This window comes from Giraffa tippelskirchi, chromosome 1, assembly GCF_054371585.1.
Source record: "Giraffa tippelskirchi isolate mGirTip1 chromosome 1, T2T-mGirTip1v1.2.pri, whole genome shotgun sequence".
NCBI lineage: Eukaryota > Metazoa > Chordata > Mammalia > Artiodactyla > Giraffidae > Giraffa > Giraffa tippelskirchi.
The window spans coordinates 15,380,265-15,404,125 of record NC_137275.1 but is presented as its reverse complement, the minus strand read 5'-3'; the positions used below and the strand labels follow the sequence as shown (position 1 = coordinate 15,404,125).

General features: G+C 40.1%; 1 protein-coding gene across 50 annotated transcripts in view; it reads right to left on the bottom strand.

Moving 5' to 3' along the window:
• The window catches only part of MAPK10 (mitogen-activated protein kinase 10), a 364,716-nt gene that overhangs the window by 325,699 nt on the left and 15,156 nt on the right, over nt 1–23,861 (bottom strand). For 24 of the 50 annotated variants that reach the window (XM_081581714.1, XM_081581593.1, XM_081581559.1 and 21 more), the window contains one exon: nt 5,788–5,902. The gene's annotated coding sequence lies outside the window, so the exon portion shown is untranslated. Of the gene's footprint in view, nt 1–5,787; nt 5,903–11,217; nt 11,657–11,779; nt 12,071–23,861 lie in introns of those variants that run through there. The other 26 variants (XM_081581586.1, XM_081581548.1, XM_081581710.1 and 23 more) reach the window with 3 other exon arrangements.

Below are 23,861 nucleotides of genomic sequence, written 5' to 3'. Positions count from 1 at the left end.
ACAGGAAGAGAAGGGGGAGACAGAGGATGAGATGGTTGGATGGCATTACCAACTCAACGGACATGAGTTTGAGCAAACTGAGAGATAGTGAAGGACAGGGAAGCCTGGCATGCTGCTGTTCATGGGGTCACAAACAGGTGGATGTGACTGAGCAACTGAACGCCAAATGCAGTGAGATAGACATGCATAGGCTGAGGTGAGAACACCAGGAAAGAACGCCTTATAGAAAGATTCAGGAAGGGTTTCTGGAAGGAGATAACATCTGATGAAGTCTAATGTGAGTCTAGCGCCTCTTGAACACTAAATCACCTGAGAATCTTGTGGGAAAAATTCTGAATCAGTAGATCTAGGAGGGACTTGAGATGCTGCGATCTATCTAATCAAGCTCCGGAAAATGTCGGAGCTGTTGGTCCCCAGATCATTCTTTGAATTGCAAAGGTCTTAAAAGATGGCCAATGACTAAGTGAAGGATGGAGAGGGTGAATATAGGCGGAAGAGACAATACGAACCAAGTTACAGAAGAAACACTTTAGTGTGTGATGAAACTGAAGCACGCTGGTGTCTCCAGGTAACTGGAGAGATATTCACTGCTAAATGGGAGGTGGATGGGAGTATGGTATATTTTAAGTAGAAGGGAATTTATTACATAGGCAATGGAGCATATCTAAGTAAGCTGGGTGGTTACACAGTAAAACTGTACATCGAATCTGGAGGTTTCCTTGGTAGAATCATGAGCAAGAAGATCATATGCTAGGCTACTTTAAATAAACCTGCTCACAGTGACGATGAGGGCCTAATGTGGGCTGTAGCAATAGATTTGTTTCAAAGGGAACTGATGTGAGAAATGTTTAGGAGATAAAGTAGGTCAATTTATTTTAACTTATTAATTTTAAAAAATCAAAAAATTTGCTATTTCTTTGCATTCTTTGTCATCCAGGTGTCTATTCTTAATCAGACAGTAACATGTGATGTTGAATAAGACACTTAACTTCTTTTCACACTAGGTTTCACATTTTAAAACAGTAAAGAGTTGACCCAAATAAACACTGTGGTCTCTTTAAACCCTAAACTTTATAATCCTATGAATTAAATTCATCTCTTATTGAACAGTGCCACCATAAAATATATATATATATTTTTTCATAAAATATATTCTTAAAGCCTATCACAAGACCTGGAATATATTTAAATATACATTGTATTACTAACTTTGAAGCTACCTAGCCAGCAGGCCTGAAAATTTGAGACTTTTAAAATCCTCCCTCTTCTTCACCCACGACATTCATTACTGGGTCCAATTAATTTGCACTTATGTCCTACTGATGATTCTTTGGTTTATGCCCTTACTATTTTTTAGCTGAGCTCCTGCAATAGTAGCTGATAAGTTCCCTGGTTCTAATCTAAACCCCTTTAAAACATGATTCAAGAAACTGCTTGGTGGCTCAGTGGTAAAGAATCCGCCTGCCATGCAGAAGACAGGGGTTCAATCCCCGATCCTGGAAAATCCCACCTGCATAGAGGAACTAAGCCCATGCACCACAACTGCTGAGCCCTCACTCTCGAGCCCACAAGCCTCAACTACTGAGCCCACATACTGCAACTACTGAAGCCTGTGCTCCTGGAGCCTGAGCTGCACAAGAGAAGACAACTCCAATGAGAAACCCACGTAACACAACCAGAGAGTAGCCCCCGCTCACCACAACTGGAGAAAAGCCGTCACAGCAGTGAAGATCCAGAACAGTCGAAAATAAATAAATGAAAATAAAATAATAAATTAAAAAAAAAGAAACTGAAGAGCCCTGGAGTCAGAAAGACCTGGGCTTAAATGCTAAATCCTCTGCTTCTTAGTTATGTGATTGCTAGCAAGTTATTTAACCTCTCTAAACTTGAGTTTCCTTATCTATAAATCATAGGGATGATATGAGAATTAAATGTTTGTAAAGTGCTTAGCACAGTGCTTATTACACAGCAAGAACTCCATAAATGCTAGTTGTCATTCTGAAAGACTAGTCTCATAAAGACTTGAGCAGGCACTTCACAATAGAAGATCAAATGACCAATAAAAATTAAAAAAATATATATATATTATTCTTCCTTAGTAGTCAGCAAATGCAAACTACTACTTCCATGAGTACAATTAGGTATCCACCTGATCAGCACATTTTGAAAACTTAAAAATGAAGCATTGGTGAGGATATAGAGCTTCTTATATACTGCTGATGGGAATGTAAATTCATGCGATCAATTGAGGAAAATATTTGGCATTATTTATAAAAACTTAATGTGCACATACCCCAGAACTCAAGAGTTCCTTTCCTTGATATATATCCTAGAGAAGTTCTTATATGTGTACTCCAGAATCTATGAGTAATAATATATGTGCATGAAAAGCACCATATGTATACTTAATGTTATTATATATAAATATTTGTATTTATTTAAAATTTACTTAGTACATTTATATATAAATAACTCAGGTTAATAATTAGGGTTGATTTCCTTTTGGATTGACAGAAGGAAATCAACCCTGAATATTCATTGGAAGGACAGATACTGAAGCTGAATCTCCAACACTTTGGCCACCTGATGCAAAGAGTTGACTCATTGGAAAAGACCTTGTTGTTGGGAAAGTTTGAAGGCAAAAGGAGAAGAAAATGACAGAGGATGAGATAGTTAGATAGCATCATGGACACAATGGACACGAATCTTAGCAAATTCCAGGAGATAGTGAAGGACCAGGAAGCCTGGCATGCTGCAGTTCATAGGGTCACAAATAGTTGGACACAACTTAGTGACTGAACAACAACAACATACATACACAGACACACATAAGTAATGTAGAAATAATCCAAATGTCTATCAATGGTGAAATGGATAAGTAAATGTTGACGTATTCATAGAGTAAAATACTACATAAGTTACTTGAATAAACTACATACATTAACACGAGCCTTACAGTGTTTCACGGGCTTCCCTGATAGCTCAGTTGGTAAAGAATCCACCTGCAATGCAGGAGACCCCAGTTCGATTCCTGGGTTGGGAAGATCTGCTGGAGAAGGGATAGGCTACCCACTCCAGTATTCTTGGGTTTCCCTGGTGGCTCAGCTAGTAAAGAATCCGCCTGCAATGTGGGAGACCTGGGTTTGATCCCTGGGTTGGGGAGATCCCCTGGAGAAGGGAAAAGCTACCCACTCCAGTATTCTGGCCTGGAGAATTCCACGGTCCATTGGGTCACAAGAGTTGGACACGACTGGCCAGCTTTCACTTTCACTAGAGGGTTTCACAAAATCAAGTGATTAAGAATATGTATATATACTACCATGGCTTCCCTGGTGGCTCAGACAGTAAAGAATCTGCCTGCATTGCAGGAGACCCAGGTTCAATCCCCGGGTCAGGAAGATATCCTTGAGAAGGGAATGGCAACCCACTCCAGCATTCTTGCCCAAGGAATTCCATGGACAGAGGAACCTGATGGGTTATAGCCCATGGGGTCGCAAAGGGTCAGACACAAATGAGCAACTGTCACTTTCTTTCACCACGATTACAAGATTGAAAACCTACAAAGAAAGGCAAGGGAATAAGTGACAAAAGGCAGAATAGTGGTTACCTCTAGCGGGGAAGGAAAAGCATGTGTTCTTAAAGGAAAACAAAGGGCTTACTGGGAGTCTACTTGGTGGTTATACAAGGTTTGCTCTGTAATTATTCTTTAAACTGAATTTGTTTTATGTACTCTTCTAGATACATGGTCTTTTCTAAAAACATCACATCATTCTACTTAAAATCTTTCAGAGGTTCTTTATTGTGGAATAAAATACAAACTCCTTAGCTTTGTCTTAAAAACCCTTTCATGCTAGATCTCCTGCACCTTTCTTCAGCTTTATCTTCACCACCCCCATTTATGCCCCAGCACAGTAAATGACATCTAGTTCCCCCCATCAATCATGCTCCCTCAAGTCTCTAGGCCCTTGAAAAACATTCTCACTGTCCCCCTTCTTCTAGCTAACCTCTCATTGTCCTTAACATTCAGCTAAAATCTCACTCCCTCTGGGAAGCCTTCTCTTCCAAACCCCCATCCCATCTGTCTTAGACTTTCTTCTGCGGCACTTCCTTCAGCACTGGATGGCTACCCATTTAATAGCAGTGGATAAGTACCCCACTCTAGAAATCACTCCCTTTTTTAATGACATACTTTATCATAAGTGTCACATACTTTAAACACAGCTCCTTTAAAGTAGGTGCTATCTTTTTCATCTATCCCAAGTACAAAGGATGATATCTATACCACAGATTCTCAGTAAATGTTTGCTTAATGAATACATGTTTAAGAGGGGGCAGTATATATTTTCAACATCACTGGGAGTGACCCATAACTCAAAAGATTAAGTTCAGCCATAAAAAATCACCCTTGTTTGAAATCAAAATGGTTGATTACTGGCAATTAAATGTTTCTCAGTCATAACAAACACTCATTTAATACATATTGATTAAGTACAGCATAGTGATGACTATTATATCTGCTTCCTCAATGTAATCATAATCAGACTGTAATGAGAATCATGCTGTGAAATAAGTACAAGGTTAACTTCATCAATCCTCCACAGTTATGGGTTATGCATTGATTCATAGGGCAGCCTATATACCCAGAGTTATATAAGCCACTAAACAAATGAAAGAGAGATATCGATCACTAGTTCAAAATAGCTTCTTTTGGAGTCTTACAAGCATCACTGTCATAATCTATTTCTCAGAGATGTTGTTTGACAGATTGTACCTGGTTCATCTCCGCTGGAGTCTATTGATTATTGACACTGGCAACTATGAAGCATCAAGTATTTGATTTAAAAAAGTATTTTGCCTATGTGAACTGATATTTTTATAAAATAATAAGATTTTAAAATGATTCCAACTGGCAAAGCAGCTGGATCTATTTTTAATACTGTCTTTATTAAGCAAAGAATTTGTAGGCTAAAATGTCCACAAATTGAGTTTTACAAAACTATGATGTAGTTTCTCTTCCCTTATGTCTAAAGATCTAAATGTTATGTTAATATATATCATATATATCTTACATACACACATATATGTACATGCATGCTGTGTGTATGCTAAGTCTCTTCAGTCATGTCCAACTCTTTGCGACCGTATATGGACTGTAGCCCACCAGGCTCCTCCGTCCATGGGATTCTCCAGGCAAGAATACTGGAGTGGGTTGCTATGCCCACCTCCAGGGGAGCTTCCCGACCCAGAGATCGAACCAGCGTCTCCTGTGTCTTCAGCATCTCTTGTGTCTCCTGCATCGGCAGGTGGGTTCTTTACCACTAGCACCACCTGGGAAGCCCCATATACGAGCATATATGTTCCTGAAAGGAATTAAGTGTTAGAATTTAGCTCAGAACCAGTATTCTACTAGAGAAGATGAAGCAGTAAAATGTAGAATTATGTTGCAGATAATAAATGCCACTGAAAAATACTGTTATGTAAATACCCAACTGTTATGCAGCCACAGGAAATTGCTCACTGCAACCATCTTACTTAGACTAGTATCATCCAGGGTGATAGCATCATGGTGCTGTATGATGTACTTATGCACCTAAACACCTCAAACTCCTTCACGTGGTATTAATAGCACCACACCATCAGTTAAAACATTGATTTTCGCCTCTTTAGTTGACATGATTTGGGAGCCATATTTCTTCAGATCCACACACTAAACCATATGCAATATTTAAATTGGTTGTATAGATCACATGTTTCCTGCTAAGGAAAGTTTTTAAGTTTGCAACTCACCACTGCTTGTATGGTTTCTCATCTACAGGAAATGGGTCTAATTCAACAGCTTCTTGCCTGGGGTGCCATAACAGAGATCTGAGATGGTGATGCCGTTGGTGTTTCTCACGCTAGCCTAAAACCAAAGCAAAAACACAATCAAGTTTGATTTTACCATTTCAGTGGGGATTTCCCCTGCATTTAGAAAAATCAAAACACTAACAAAGATGTTGGGGGATGGGTGGTGAGGACGCAAGGGGAGGGAATAAAATCTCAAGGTAGCTCACTCTGTTCAAGTTTATCACAAACACAAGAACTTTGATGTTGCCGTCACCAGAGTAGCTGGATATTTTAAAATCTGAACATAAGCCCAATTAGTAATTGTTACCTTGGTTGACATGGGTTTGAGTTTGTGATAGGAGGCACCCTATTAGGCTTCGACTATAAGTTCCCTGTTACATGTTTGCACAGTCTGCTCCTCATACAAAAACAATGGGTTCATATGGAAAAATGCATTACAGAGTCCTCAATAAAGGAAAAGTTGGAAAATTTTCTCAACTACGTGAAATAAAATGAAACGAAACTGAATTAGAGCAACCATACTCCAATAAAAATTATTTAATAAAGAAGGCAAAAAATAAATAAAAATTTTAAAAACTGAAGTTGGTGTAAAGCTAGAAAGAGCCCTGTATGTATATTTTTCCATAATCTGATCCAGTTACAAAAGTAGGTTTGTAACTTCAGTCTGTTACTGTTACTTTGTGACAGTATATTGGAAAAAAATTTCCGGGACTGTGCCAGTTTTCTATGTTCTAGGGCTTCCCTGGTTGCTCAGTGGTAAGGAACCCACCTGCCAATGCAGGAGATGCAGGTTAAGTCCCTGGATCGGGAAGAACACCTGGAGGAGGAAATGGCAACCCATTCCAGTATTCTTGTCTGGAAAATCCCATGGACAGAGGAGCCTGGCAGACTACAGTCCATGGGATTGCAAAAAGTTAGACACGACTGAGCACACACACAGTTGTTCCAACCAAGAGTTCCCTTCCAGGCCGAGTGCTTACAACTGTTGTTGGACTTCTCCCCCACCACATTTTCCTGTCCTCCCCATCACATCGTGGCCCATCACTATTTCAGAAGGGGTGAATTTCTCTCTCCTGTGAATCCCTATTGCATTTGCTGAATATGGACACCTGATCACATACCACGTTTGTTATTTAACCTCATCTCCCTAAACAACTATAAGCTCCCTAATGGCAGAAGCTGTGTTGTATGTGTGTGTGTTAGTTGCTCAGTCATTTCCAACTCTTTTAGAGTCCATGAACTCCTCTGTCCATGGGATTTCCCAAGGGAGAATACTGGAATTGGTAGCCATTCCCTTCTCCAAGGGATCTTCCTGACCCAGGGCTTGAACTGGGCAGATGCTTTACCATCTGAGCCGCCAGGGAAGCCCAGAAGCTGTGTTACAGTTTCCCAAACTCACCCACAGCACTTAGATAACTCTGTGCATGGGATACCTTCATTCATGGAATATTGATTGTGCCCCTACTATGCACCAGGCAGACACAGTCAGTGCCTGACAGAGATTATAATTGAGTAGTGAATACACGAAGCCCAGGAAGAGGCAATTACTGTGCTGCACAATAAGTGTTACGACAGAGGAAGCACAGACGCTGAATGAACATTGCCAAATCACAGACGCACCAGCCTGACTTCACTACCTGGGCTTTCGGATCCTATTTCCAACGTATGAGAAGAGGACGATTACTTTAAGAAATTTATTTTCACAAAGCACGTGGAGCACCCAGGAAGGTTAACATCCAAAACCCAGGAGGCGGTTTTATATCTACAAAGACAAGTCAGTACTGGGTTATGCGTGTGTTTTCCTGCTTACACATACATACATACACACATACACATACACACAGACACAACGTAGCAGAAGTCTTGCTTGTTATTATGCAGGCCACTCTGCAAATGCCTAATTGCCCTGGAGGAGAATTTCATTTTATACCTGTGTGCCATGCATGGTTTTAGAGCAACTATGTGTTAGGAATGCTTCTAAGGAAACTTCGGTCCTTTCTTTTTCCATTCAAAATTTAATTTCCATTCCTAGTTCTATAAGCCTATGAGTTTCACATCTCACAGTCACCAGGGATAAGATCAGTGAGAAAGGCTTGTTATGAATCTAAAATGTCAATTCAACTAGAAAATCCTTTATCAAAAATAATTAAAAACTTGCAGTCCACTTTTCAAACTAAAAAATGTTTTTTTCAATTTAAGAATTTTCAAATATCACCTGAAGTCTCCATTTCGAGTTCCTACCAAGATTCACAATTAAGAAATGGAGTTCTCTTTCATTAAATAGTGGGGGAAAACAGAACCTGAAACATACAGGCTTTCCACTTTTCCCTCTTTGCATTGATTTTCTTATAAGGATAAAATGTACGCAAACTAAAATATCTTTAGTCGAAACCCTTACAAGTCTTCTATGAAAATATGTACAGATAGGTACATTTTTGAAAACCTAGGCTCCAGATCCAAATTAAATTTTCAATCAATATGCAGCATGATCTTGTATCTGAATCAGCAGCAGTGTCTCATTTCAGACTTATGCAATGCAATAAATATCTCTCATATGCTAAAGAAGCAAATGGATTCTGTTCTTTATCAATAAGCATCTCCCCCTGTAGTCTATGGGTCCAACTTTTCCCACAAGTCCTTAGTCCTCGGAAGAAGCTGTAAGAGATGCAAATGTGGTAGGAAGGAAGCCCTCAGCCTATAGCAAATAAGGCACTGAACCCCTTTTGTGTCATCCTTGGACACTTTGTGCCTCTTTTTTGCATAAGTGCTGCAATGTCCAACCAAAAGAGTAAAAGAGGCTACAAGACGAAACAGGGGCAATGGAGAAAGAATTTAAAATGTCAATTTATCACTTCTTATTCTAAGTGAAGCAAGTCTCTCTTGCTTTGAGTTCATTATTCTCACTAGCAACTAAGCAATCATTTGATTTGAGCACATAAATCCCATGTAAAGTCTTATAGCTACAAATAGGACCTGCAGCCAGAACTAGATCAGGAAGGAAGAGCATCTGCCCTCATGCTTAACAACAGAAACCCAATTTGCCTTCTTTCCCTTATCATCTGTATTCAAAGACTATTACACTAAGATTCACTTACATAAAGTCACACACACACACCAAACAACTAAAAACAAACAAACAAAAAGCCCTCCCTTTAAATATGGGAGGCTTTATCATATTACTTAAAAATTAGGCAGATTCCTTTTGCTTATGATATTCCTATAGGATATACTAACAGGGGAAATTCTATGAATTTTCCTGTAATTTTAAAATATACATATATTTTAGGGCATCCACCATCCATTCTCAGTTCATTTCAGCCTTGAAAAATATTGACCACACACTATGAAACCATTAAACACTAATAGCTGCAGACATACCAGACAATGACAGCAAAAACACACTTGGTCCCTCTGGGATCCATTCGTGAACATCCCCTTCCAGCCTGGCAAACACGCTCCTCCCCACAGCAGATGCTGTTCTGGGGCAGACAAGCAGGAAGCTGGAGGCAGCACCTGGTCTTTCCCACTGGACGTATCATTTCTTACTGTCTTATCATCAGGAGTCTTTTCACCCACACTGTGAAGATTTTATAACACCAGGAGACTGTCGGATTAAAGACGCCTTGCAACAACGAGAGGGAGTGATGCGCAAATGAGGAAGCAAGAAGACTCTTTTAATATCTAAGGTCATACCACCTTTGTCATTGGATTTTCCAGTTCCTTTGTCAGGGTGAGAAAACCCAGTGTGCTTTGTGTGATCAAATAAGCTAACTTAGTACTTTGTGTCAATTTTAAGAGTGAGATCAATGTAGTGGAAGGAATACATACCCAGAGGTGGCAAAACTGCTACATCCAAACTGTCTGACCCCTATAATCCGATGGCTCCAAAGTGGAGTCGGAAGCTGGCGAGCTCATCCATGAGCGTGAGCATCACTGTCTAGATGTACAACACAAACCCTCACCTAAGGCAGAAAATTTAAAGAAGCCTCTCTGAGAGTCATGGCCCTTCCTGCGACCATTTTAACACATGCATCAGCATTCTGTGAGACCTTCCGGGGTCTGACAACTGGCAGACGAGGGGTTGGGGGAGAAATCAGACCTTGGACTGGCAATGCCTGGTGCACTTAGACCCAATTTCCTTCCGTCTAAACTATGGCCTGTCCCGTAGGACTTAGCCTGCCTCTGTCAGGTCTGTTCATAAAAGTTACTGTCAACACACCAAGGCAGGGAGGGCGGCTGTACAGATGCTGTGGAGCTCTGCAGCAAAGACAGCCCATGTAAACAACCTTGTGACTGCTTCAGCGCCAACTGCCATGGGATAAGCCATTCTTTTGCTGTGGTTAAATTGCCGTACCCTAGGAATTTATGCATTTAAGGGGTAAAGGCAGAGACTCAGTCTCTAGATTTAAATGAAGAGGAGGGGGAAAAAAAGAAATATGCATGTAATTCTCTTGAAATGGCTCTCGTCTTGATTTACTTGAAGATTTTCCAATAAATCACATTTATTTTGCTGCAGGCACAAAGACATCAGTTCTGCTAAATATATTGCCCTGGTCTTTTCTGATGATAGATCTTTTTCTCCCAAATGAGCTCTGACATTTCTAGGGGACATGGTATCCCAGTACAGAGTACCTGGGAACCATGCCATAAAGAAAAAAAATGCTGCCTGCTGTTGACTAGATCACTTTCTTAAAGGGACCCTTTACCTGTATGACTGCAGTGCCAATGCTTCCTCTTATCTTTAACCTGACCCCCACCCCCACTTCCCATTCTATGTTCCTCTCCCCAGCTCAGATTTAGCCTTGGGTCTCTCTGCAAGAGTAATGCTGTTAGTTTTACAACTACAATATAAAAAATACCATTCCCTAACTAAAATATGTAAATATGCCCCCAAATATCTCTTTAAGTGCACCATCTCATGAAATAAACATAAATGCATAACTTAAAGAGGTGATTTTTTAATGTTTTATGGAACCCACAGCATTTCTTAAATATGGGACTGAGGCAAGCACTTCTAACAAGCACAGCTGTTTTGCTCTCTCTCTAATTTTCTCTTCCTTTTTGCAGCTCTGCATTGGTCTAAAAAAACCGCTGGTCACAATAAAAATGCTCCCTCCCACCCTCTGCCAACCCTCACTCCAAACAGAAAGGTTTCAACACTCCCAAGTCCTGGGAGAGATGCTCAGCACAGAAGGAAAGGCTGGTGGCTTCTTGCCTCAGAGGTAGTTCACTTCATTAATCTCCTATCCACCCCATCTCTGCCCCCCTCTCCCATCCTCACTCTCCCGCCCCACCAGGAGCAATCAATAGACATCACACCACCCTCCAAAAAAACCGGTTAGAACCCAGAATGAGCAAAGAGCCACCTACCATTCCGTGCTTGAGAACTACGATCCTGATCCAGCAGTGTTTGCCCCAGAAATCCTCCCTACTTGTCTCTCATTAACCACATTCCAAACTGTAATAAGGAACAGATTCTTTGGAGGTGGGGAAATTGTTTAAAATTAATGACGGACAGGTGATTGCCAAGAAAACCCAAGCGTAAAGTCACTCAAGCCCCTAGGAATTGAGGGGTGAGGAGAAAAATGGAATACTGTAAAAACGAAAAAGGAAAGAAAAAAGGTAAGCACAGAACAAGCACCAACCACCCCCATAAAAATAAAAAGAGAAGGGGAGGTTTTAAAAAAAAAAAGAAGAAGACGAAGAGTGGCTTGCTGAATCACCCTCTTTCACTGCCTGGAAACCATTGTGCAGCGCGATGCTGCCTGTACCATTGTGGAACCTACCAGAGGAGACGGACAGAGGGCTTGGGGAATGGGGTTGCTATGGCAACCAAAAGGAGCACACGTGACGTCAAAGCCCAGAGAGGTCTAGGGAGGGGGAGAGAGGGGGAAAGGAGAAGAGGAAAAAGTCTCTGTGCGTCTGCAGCTACCGTGTTTTCCGATGAAATGAGGACCTAGCGAAATGGAAAGGAGCAGGGTTCGTTGGCGGCCGCTATCAGCAGCTAGGACTTCAGGCAGCCAGTCTGCGCAACGGAAACAGCTCTCTCCATGCAGCCCTGGCCCAGCACACGGCAGCGCTCAGCAAACAAATGCTTGCAGACCCAAACACCATTGGAAATATACTCAGTCTATGCTTTTCAACTCGCTCAGCTTTTTGCAAACAGCACAAAGGCATGTCGTGCCTCTAAGTGTCAAAGCAAACAAGGATGGTAATAGCCTCCGGAGGCCAAGTGAGCATTTGGGTCCCACCTGGACCCCAGAGGTCATTTGAAATGTCACAATCCCTCTTGTCTGTTTCCTTATCTTTCAGAAAAATCCTAAATAAATACCGACTAAACCAAAGTCAGCAAACTAATTCTGACATTGCAGCTTGAATTTGCAGCTGAATACTGATAATTTGAGTTACCAAATCTAGGTTCTTTTTTTTTAATTGGGTAATTCTTTAGAAAATGGGTATAAATTGCATTATTACTATTTGGGGCAGATATCTCAATTTTATTTAAGTAATTAGCCCTATCTTTGACTGTCAGAGTATATTTTTAAGTCTCCATATATTAATGGTTTGTTGAATGTTAAATGCAGGTGCTTAAATACAGATGTCATAGATTATTAAATCTAGAGTTTAATCTATAAATATTAAGTTTCTAGAGTGAGAGTTCAGAATAATGGAATACTCCCACTGTTTTTTTAATTATCATTTTTTTTACCTGTTTGAAAATATTTTTTACTTAAGGAAATTTTTCAAAACATATTTGGCCTAACCAGGCTCAACCGTTGGGCATCTCAGGTTACATACTTGAATCAAATTCCTTTTTTGCTTAAATAACTTTGAGGTGAGTTTCTGTGTATTGCAACCAAGTAAGACTGAGTTTTACACCACTTGACACTATGTTTTAGAACTAGCATACATACATGAATAAGGAACTTCTTCCATATGTTAACAGAAAAGATAACAACTTGTAACAGATACAAACCAAGCAATGATTGATTCACTGAAACACATTGTAAAACCATATGGGACCACATCAGATTCCCTCTTTTAGGAGGGAATCTAGGGGGAAAAAAAGTCTTGTGTGTTTTCTTTTTCATCCATTGGACAAGTTTTTGGATATTGCTTTGTTCTAATTTCAAGTTCAATAAGAAGCAGTTGATTATTAATTTTTAGTCTTGGCAATGGACCTACCTTACAAGACAAGTTTGTCTCAAGCAAAAATATGTATTGACAAGCCAAACGACTTTATAGCACAGCGTAATTGGCATTCAAGCTTTTAATTTACTTTATTCCAAGTTTTGATATCAAAAGTCAACTGTTAATAACTGTATATCAATGAGGAAAAAATGAACTTCAACTCCTACCACACACTGCAAACACAAAAATTAATTCAAGGTAAATTTACACTGAAACATGAAAACCAAAATGTATAAAGCTATTAGAATAAAATGTATCTTTCAGAAGAAAAAATTAGCTTTCTGTTCTCGGAGCAGGCAAAGATTTCTTAGGACACAGAAAGTACTCACCACAATAGCAGGGAAAAAAAAGTAGACTTGATCAAAATCAAAAGCTTCCAAAATAACCATTAAGAAAATGAATAGACAGCCTCAGGCTAGAAGAAAATATTCTTGATAAACATGTCTGAAAATACTCTTGATATTCACAATTTCTAGATTTTTTAAAAAATATCACACACTCAATGATAAAAACAATTTTGTTTAATGGGCAAAAGTCTTGAGCAGGCACTTGACAAAGAAAGATACATATATGGTCAATAAGTACATTAAAAAGTATCCAACAGAATTGGTCATCAGAGAAATTCAAATTAAAACTGCGTAAATGCCATTTCACACTCACAAAAAAAATTGGCTAAAATTGGAAAGACTAACAACACTCAGTACTGAGTAGGATATGGAGAAATCAGAACTCTCCAACATTACTTGTGGGAGTATTAAATGGTAAAACTACTTTGGGAAATGGTTTGGTGATTTTTAAAGATAAGCGTATACCTACAGTATGACTCAACAATTCTATTCATAGTTACCTAAGAGAATAGAAACGTTTGTCTATCAAAAAAAGTTATACATAAATGTTTATGCCAGCTTTATTTATAATTGGTAAAAACTGGAAACAACTCAAAATATATCAGTGGAAGAATGGGTAAGCAAACTATGGTATATTCATATAATAACATACTGTTTCAGCAATGAAAAAAGAATATAACTATGAATAGGTTAAAACTAATATTTCTTCTGTTAGGTGTTAATTCTTGATTTCACAAATGACAGTGGTAGATGCCAATATTGCACTGGGGTATATTTTACTACGGCTTTAATACTCAACCTACTCATTTCAGTAATATTTAGGTGATTAAAATCTTCTTTTAAGTCTATTTTATACAGCATAGAAAAAATAATTTTCTAAAATTAGATCATCTAATACAAGCTAATTTTTAACACTTAAATATATTTCATTCCTTATTGGATAAAACCAAAACTCTTCATTTAAAGTCCTCAGTAAGAGAATATCACATTTTGAGAATGAACTATAGAAATATGCAACAATATAAATGAATCTCAAAAACATGCTATGTTAAAAAAAATGAGACAAAAGAGAGTGTTTAGTATATAAATCCATTTATATAAAGCTCTAGAGCAGACGGAAATATACTATGGTGATAGAAATCAGAACTGTGACTGAGGGAGCCACACAGCTGAGGGAAACTTATGTAGTGATGAAAATATTCGACATCTTGATAGAGATGTGAGTTATTACGTAGATGTAAGCATTTGTCAAAACTCTTCAAATTATAACTCTTAAGATCAGTGCATTCACTCAGTGTAAATTAAACTGCTGTTTTCAAAAAATTAAACTCAATTCCCAAGAAGAAAATTGCTGAATGAACAATAAGTTAGAGTTCCTAAATCTACAAATCTGGTCCTATACTTGAGTCCTGACTTTACAAGCCCAAACAGACCAATAGAGGAAAACAACAGAATGGGAAACACTAGAGATCCTTCAAGAAAATTAGAGATACCAAGGGAACATTTCATGCAAAGATGGGCACAATAAAGGACAGAAATCGTATGGATCTAACAGAAGCAGAAGATGTTAAGAAGAGGTGGCAAGAATACACAGAACTATTCAAAAAAGAGCTTAATGACCCAGATAATCACAATGGTGTGATTACTCACCTAGAGCCAGACATCTTGGAGTGTGAAGTCAAGTGGGCCTTAGGAAGCATCACCATGAACAAAGCTAGTGGAGGTGATGGAATTCCAGCTGAGGCATTTCAAATCCTGAAAGATGATGCTGTCAAAGTGCTGCACTCAGTTCAGTTCAGTCGCTCAGTCGTGTCCAACTCTTTGCGACCCAATGAACTGTAGCACGCCAGGCCTCCCTGTCCATCACCAACTCCTGGAGTTTACCCAAACTCGTGTCCATTGAATCGGTGATGCTATAACCATCTCATCCTCTGTCGTCCCCTTCTCCTCCTGCCTTCAATCTTTCCCAACATCAGGGTCTTTTCAAAAGAGTTAGCTCTTCACATTAGGTGGCCAAAATATTGGAGTTTCAGCTGCAACACCAGTCCTTCCAATGAACACCCAGGACTGATTTCCTTTAGGATGGACTGGTTGGATCTCCTTGCAGTCCAAGGGACTCTCAAGAGTCTTCTCCAACACCACAGTTCAAAAGCATCAATTCTTCTGCGCTCAGCTTTCTTTATAGTCCAACTCTCACAACCATACATGACTACTGGAAAAACCATAGTGTTGACAGGACGGACCTTTGTTGACAATGTCTCTGCTTTTTAATATGCTGTCTAGGTTGGTCATAACTTTCCTTCCAAGGAGTAAATGTCTTTTAATTTCATGGCTGCAGTCACCATCTGCAGTGGTTTTGGAGCCCAAAAAAGTAAAGTCAGCCACTGTTTCCACTGTTTCCCCATCTATTTGCCATGAAGTGATGGGACTAGATGCTACACTCAATATATCAGCAAATTTGGAAAACTCAGCAGTGGCCACAGGACTGGAAAAGGTCAGTTTTCATTCCAATTCCAAAGAAAGACAATGCCAAACAATGTTCAAACTACCACACAATTGCACTCGTTTCACATGCTAGCAAAGAAATGCTCAAGATTCTCCAAAGAAGGCTTCAACAGTACGTGAACCAAGAACTTCCAGATATTCAAGCTGGATTTAGAAAAGGCAGAGGAACCAGAGATCAAATTGCCAACATCCATTGGATCATAGAAAAAGCAAGAGAATTGCAGAAAAACATCTACTTCTGCTTCACTGACTACCCTAAATCCTTTGACTGTGTGGTTCACAATAAACTGTGGAACATTCTTAAAGAGATGGGAATACCAGAGCACCTTACCCGCCTCCAGAGAAACCTGTATGCAGGTCAAGAAGCAACAGTTAGAACAAAACATGTAACAATGGACTGGTTCCAAATTGGGAAAGGAGTATGTCAAGGCTGTATATTGTCACCCTGCTTATTTAACTTCTATGCAGAGTACATCATGCAAAATGCTGGGCTGGATGAAGCACGAACTGGAATCAAAATTGCAGGGACAAATATCAGTAACCTCAGATATGCAGATGACACCACCCTTATGGCCAAAAGTGAACAGGAACTGAGGACCCTCTTGATGAAGGTGAAAGAGGAGAGTGGAAAAGCTGGCTTAAAATCAACATTCAAAAAACAAAGATCATGGCATCTGGTCCCTTCACTTCACGGCAAATAGATGGGGAAACAGTGGAAACAGTGACAAACTTCATTTTCTTGAGCTCCAAAATCACTGCAGATGGTGACGGAAGCCATGAAATTAAAAGATGCTTACTCCTTGGAAAAAAAGCTATGACAAACCTAGACAGCATATTAAAAAACAGAGACATTACTTTGCCAACAAAGGTCCATACAGTCAAAGCTATGATGTTTCCAGTAGTCAGGTATGGATGTGACAACTGGACAATAAAAAGGGTTGAGCACCGAAGAACTGATGCCTTCAAACTGTGGTGTTGGAGAAGACTCTTGAGAGTCCCTTGGACTGCAAGGAGATCAAACCGGTAAATCCTAAAAGAAACCAATCTTGAATATTCATTAGAAGGACTAATGCTGAAGCTGAAGCTCCGATACTTTGGCCACCTGATGAAAAGAGTCAGCTCATTGGAAAAGACCCTGAGGCTGGGAAAGATTGAGGGCAGGAGGAGAAGGGGACAGCAGAGGATGAGATGGTTGGATGGCATCCCTGACTTAACGGACATGAATCTGAGCAAGCTCCAGGAGATAGTGAAGAACTGAGCTGCCTGATGTGCTGCAGTCCATGGGGTTACAAAGAGTCAGACATGACTGAGTGACTGGACAACACAACAAAGCAGACCAAGAAATAGAAACAGATAGACTCCAGGTCACCAGGATCTTAAGAGATAGAGCAATCCCTCTGAAGTGAGGAAGACAACTGATGGAGATTTGCCTAACAAACAAGAAATGAGGTGTTTAAAAAGAGATTTTTAAGAGACGCCTGGCAAGAACTAAATTCCCAGGTTCCTCTAAGGATTAGTATTCTGCCGCAGGACAAAGACTGGAGGAAATGAAGGTGATCAATACCTGTTTTTCCAAACAATAAATGGCAAAGACGTCAGGGATAGGAGAACATAAAGGAATCAAGTCAGTGAGATTGGACTTCCAAGTAGGAATTAATTTCTAAATCTTAGTCTCAAGTACATTCATGGGGGCTAACAGTAAAACCAATTACTGTACTAAGGTCTTTTGGGCTTCCCTTGTGGATCAGCTGGTAAAGAATCTGCCTGCAATATGGGAGATGTGGGTTCAATCCCTGGGTTGGGAAGATCCCCTGGAGAAGGGAAAGGCTACCCCCTCCAGTATTCTGGCCTGGAGAATTCCATGGACCATATAGTCCATGGGATCGCAAAGAGTCAGACATGACTGAGCGACTTTCAAGGAAGGAAGGTCTCTTACCAAAACTGGTCCCAGAGCAGAGAGATCAACTAGTCCTCATTTGCCAGGGACTTCCCAGGTTTTAGCCAGTCCACATGCCAGGAAATCCCTCAGGCTTAGGCAAACAGGGAAGGCTGACTGCCCTATTCCAGAGTCTAGAATGGACTTGAGATGAGAATTAAAGGTCCCACCTTCAAAGAAATGATACAAATGAACTTACTTACAAAACAGAAACAGATTCATAGACTTTGAGAATGAATTTATGGTTGCTGGGGGGAAGGGATAGTTAGGGAGTTTGGGAGAGATATGTGCACACTGTTATATTTTAAATGGGTAACCAACAAGGACCTACTGTACAACACATGGAACTCTGCTCAATGTTATGTGGCAGCCTGCATGGGAGGGGAGTTTGGGGGAGAATGGATACATATCTGTTTATGGATGAATCCCTTCGCTGTTCACCTGACTATCACAACATTGTTAACCAGCTATTAACCAGTTAACATTAACCCCAAAACAAAATAAAAAGTTTAAATAAAATATAATAAAAGCACTGAGAAAAACTGAGGTTAAAAATAACTAAGTTTCTTAAAATTAAATCAAAATTTATATATCAAAATAACTTTTTGAAAGTAATTTTTAATTAATATATTTTATCATTCTACTTGGATAGGAAACACATGGCCAACAGCTTACCATGGCCATAATAATCTTCAGTGGAATGTAACACATTATTGACCTGCTGCTGCTGCTGCTAAGTCGCTTCAGTCGCGTCCGACTCTGTGCGACCCCATAGACGGCAGCCCACCAGGCTCCGCCGTCCCTGGGATTCTCCAGGCAAGAATACTGGAGTGGGTTGCCATTTCCTTCTCCAGTGCATGAAAGGGAAAAGTGAAAGTGAAGTCGCTCAGTCGTGTCTGACTCTTAGCGACCCCATGGACTGTAGCCTACCAGGCTCCTCCGTCCATAGGATTCTCCAGGCAAGAGTATTGGAGTGGGGTGCCATTGCCTTCTCCAGAGATATACTAATACCACAGGTGTTAATTTCTGCAAAAATTCCCCAGTCAATACTGTGTTAAAGTATTAATGGTCCCTCATATGATCCAATTTCATTTCTGGGTATTTTTCTGAAAGAAACAAAAAATATTAAATTGAAAAGACACATACACCCCCATATTCATTGCAGCATTATTTACAACAGCCAAGACATGGAAGCAACTTGGGTGTCCATTGATAGATAAATGTATAAAGAAGATATGGTGTGTACATAGTGTGCACATATATATATATATATATATATATGTATATATATATATATATACACAGACACACACACATATATTTACTGGTGGCTCAGATGGTATGAGTCTGCCTGTAATGCAGGAGACCTGGGTTTGATCCCTAGGTTGGGAAGATCCCCAGGGTTTCCCTGGTGGCTTAGGTGGTAAAAAGATCTGCCTGCAAAGCGGGAGACCTGGGTTTGATTCCTGAGTTGGGAAGATCCCCTGGAGAAGGAAATGGCAACACACTCCAGTATTCTTGCCTAGAGAATTCCATTGACAGAGGAGCCTGGTGGGCTACAGTCTGTGGGGTCTCAAGGAGTCAGACACAACTGAGCAACTAACACACACATATATATAGTGTACATATATGTATATATATATATATGTATAATCACATACAATGGAATATTATTCAGCCATAAAAAGAATGAAATATTGCCATTTTTGACAACATGGATGGACCTTGAAGGTATCACACTAAGTGAAATAAAAGAGAAAATACATATGATCTCACTTTTATGTGGAATCTAAAACAAAAAATGAAAAAACAAAAAACAGCTCATAGGTACAAAGACTAGATTGCCAAAGGCAAGGGGCCATGCCATCTGTGCTCAGCTGTGTCTGAATCTTTTGCGACCTCATGGACTACAGCCCACCAGGCTCCTCTGTCCATGGAATTTTCCAGGAAGGAATACTGAAGTGGGTTGCCATTATTTCTTTGTTGTTGTTGTCCAGTCACTCAGTTGTGTCTGACTCTGTGACCCCATGGACTTCCACGCCAGGCTTCGCTGTCCTTCACCATCTCCCAGAGCTTGCTCAAACTCATGCCCATTGAGTCAGGGATGCCATCCAACCATCTCATTCTCTGTTGTCCCCTTATCCTCCTGCCTTCAATCTTTCCCAGCATCAGGGTCTTTTCTAAGGAGTTAGCTCGTCACATCAGGTGGCCAAAGTATTGGAGTTTCAGCTTCAGTCCTTTCAGTGAATATTCAGGATTGATTTCCTTTAGGATTGACTGGTTGGATCTTCTTGCTTCTAAGGGACTCTCAAGAGTCTTCTCCAACACCACAGTTCAAAAGCATCAATTATTTGATCCTCAACCTTCTTTATGGTCCAACTCTCACATCCATACATGACTACTGGAAAAACCATAGCCTTAACTAGACAGACTTTTGTCGGTAATGCAATGTCTCTACTTTTTAATATGCTGACACAACTGAGCAACTTCACTTTCAGTTTTCACTTTCATGCATTGGAGAAGGAAATGGCATCCCACTCCAGTGTTCTTGCCTGGAGAATCCCAGGGATGGGGGAGCCTGGTGGCCTGCTGTCTATGGAGTCGCACAGAGTCGGACACGACTGAAGCGACTTAGCAGCAGCAGCAGCTAGGTTGGTCATAGCTTTTCTTCCAAGGAGTAAGCATCTTTTGATTTCATGGCTGCAGTCACCATCTGCAGTGATTTTGGAGCTCAAGAAGTAAAGTTTGTCACTGTTCCCACTGTTTCCCCTTCTATTTGCCATGAAGTGATGGGACCAGATGCTATTATCTTCATTTTCTGAATGTTGAGTTTTTAAGCCAGCTTTTTTATTATTATTATTAATTTATTTATTTTAGTTGGGGGCTAATTACTTTACAATATTGTAGTAGTTTTTGCCATACATTGACATGAATCAGCCATGGGTTTACATGTGTTCCCCTTCCTGGACCCCCCTCCCACCTCCCTCCCCACCCCATCCCTCTGGGTCATCCCATTGCCCCAGCCCTGAGCATTTGTCTCATGCATCAAACCTGGAATGGTGTTCTGTTTCACATATGATAATATACATGTTTCAGTGCTATTCTCCCAGAACGTCCCACCCTCACCTTCTCCCTCAGAGTCCATAAGACTGTTCTATGCATCTGTGTCTCTTATTCTGTCTCGCATATAGGGTTATCGTCATCATCTTTCAAATTCCATATATATGCATTAGTCTACTGTATTGGTGTTTTACTTTCTGGCTTACTTCACTGTGTATAATGAGCTCCAGTTTCATCCATCTCAATAGAACTGATTCAAATGTATTCTTTTTAATGGCTGAGTAATATTCCATTGTGTATATGTACCACAGCTTCCTTATCCATTCATCTGATGGTGGACATCTAGGTTGCTTCCATGTCCTGGCTATTATAAACAGTGCTGCAGTGAATATTGGCATGCACGTGTCTCTTTCAATTCTGGTTTCCTCAGTGTGTATGCCCAGCAGTGGGATTGCTGGGTCATATGTTAAGCCAGCTATTTCACTCTCCTCTTTCACCTTCATCAAGAGGCTCCTCAGTTCCTGTTCACTTTCTGCCATAAGGGTGGTGTTATCTGCATATCTGAGTTTACTGATATTTCTCCCTGCAATCTTGATACTAGCTTGTGTTTCATCCAGCCCAGAATTTTGCATGATGTACTCTGCATCAGTTCAGTTCAGTCGCTCAGTCATGTCTGACTCTTTGCGACCCCATGAATTGCAGCACGCCAGGCCTCCCTGTCTATCTCCAACTCCCGGAGTTTACCCAAACCCATGTCCATCGAGTCAGTGATGCCATCCAACCATCTCATCCTCTGTCGTCCCCTTCTCCTCCTGCCCCCAATCCTACCCAGCATTAGGGTCTTTTCCAATGGGTCAACTCTTCACATGAGGTGGCCAAAATATTGGAGTTTCAGCTGCAACATCAGTCCTTCCAATGAACACCCAGGACTGATCTCCTTTAGGATGGACTGGTTGGATCTCCTTGCAGTCCAAGGGACTCTCAGTAGTCTTCTCCAACACCACAGTTCAAAAGCATCGATTCTTTGGTGCTCAGCTTTCTTCACCGTCCAACTCTCACATCCATACATGACCACTGGAAAAACCATAGCCTTGACTAGACAGACTTTTGTGGGCAAAGTAATGTCTCTGCTTTTAAATATGCTATCTAGTTATGCATAGAAGTTAAATAAGCAGAGTGACAATATACAGCCATGACATACTCCTTTCCCAATTTGGAGCCAGTCCATTGTTACATGTTTGATTCTAACTATTGATTCTTGACCTGCATACAGGTTTCTCTGGAGGCAGATAAGGGGTTCTGGTACTCTCATCTCTTTAATCTCTTTAAGAATTTTTCACAGTTTGTTGTGAACCACACAGTCAAAGGCTTTAGGGTAGTCAGTGAAGCAGAAGTAGATGTTTTTCTGCAATTCTCTCGCTTTTTCTATGATCCAATGGATGTTGGCAATTTGATCTCTGGTTCCTCTGCCTTTTCTAAATCCAGCTTGAATATCTGGAAGTTCTTGGTTCACGTACTGTTGAAGACTTCCTTGGAGAATCTTGAGCATTCCTTTGGTAGCATGTGAAACGAGTGCAATTGAGTGGTAGTTTGAAGATTCTTTGTCTTTCTTGGGATTGGAATGAAAACTGACCTTTTCCAGTCCTGTGGTCACTGCTGAGTTTTCCAAATTTGCTGGCATATTGAGTGCAGCACTTTCACAGCATCATCTTTCAGGATTTGAAATAGCTCAACTGGAATTTGATCACCTCCACTAGCTTTGTTCATAGCGATACTTCCTAAAGACCACCTGACTTTGCACTCCAAGATGTCTGGCTCTAGGTGAGTGATCACACCATTGTAGTTATCAGGGTCATTAAGATCTTTTTTGTATAGTTCTGTGTATTCTTGCCACCCCTTCCTAATATCTAAAAAAATTAAATTAAACACTAATTTATTTTAAAAGAGTAAATTTTGTGACTTTTCAGCATCAAGAAAGAGAAAGAATCTGCCTGTGCATGCCTTTTTCTTCTTAATGAACAGACTTTACTATTGTAGAGTAGTTAGTTTTAGGTTTATAAGAAGATTGTGCAGAGAAATACAGAGAATCCCATATACCCTGCTTCCCTCTCCATGCAGTTTCCCACATTATTAACATCTTGTATCAGTGCAGGAAATTTGTTATAGCTGATGAACCAATATTAATACATTATCATTCACAGAACCCATAGTTTAGAGTTCACTCTTTGTCTTATGGGCTTCCCAGATGGCTCAGCAAGTAAAGAACATGCATGCAATGCAGGAGACACAAGTTCAATCCCTGGGTTAGGAAGATGCCTTGGAGGAGGAAATGGCAGCCCACTCTGATATTCTTACTTGAAGAATCCCATGGACAGAGGAGTCTGGCGGTCTACAATTCAAAGAGTCGCAAAGAATTGGACACAACTAAGCAATTCTACAGATTGCACTCTTAATTTTCTTCCTGCTTAGAAGTCAATTTTACATTCAGGAAACAACTGTTTTCATATCAAAAGGAAGTAGATATTGGTCTGCTAAAAGTTTTTCTTAGTGGAAAGGGCATTATTGTAAGACTTTAGTGGCAGGAAATGTACTTGAACCAATTTTTATTAAGCTTATAAAAGCACTGATTTTTTTTTTCAGTGGGAACACCCATAAACTAGCCAAATTACCTCCTTTTGTGGTTAAACACACTTTGATTATAAATGCGGAATACCTGCTGGTTGGAAAATAGTAGTTATATGTCACTTTTCAGTAGCCTGATAGACTTTTTTGAACATCTGGATTTAATTGACAATAATTATGGGTGCTGGGATTCTATTTTTTAAAATAGCAAACTAGCTTAAACTTCCTCAGGTAGTTTTAAGAACAGCTTTACAAATCTAATTAGAGCGTTTGTCTTTTGAACAATAATGCTAATAGAAAATTGCCCTTCCTTAGATCCCAACAGAAGCTGGTGTGTGAGATAAAGAAAGAGC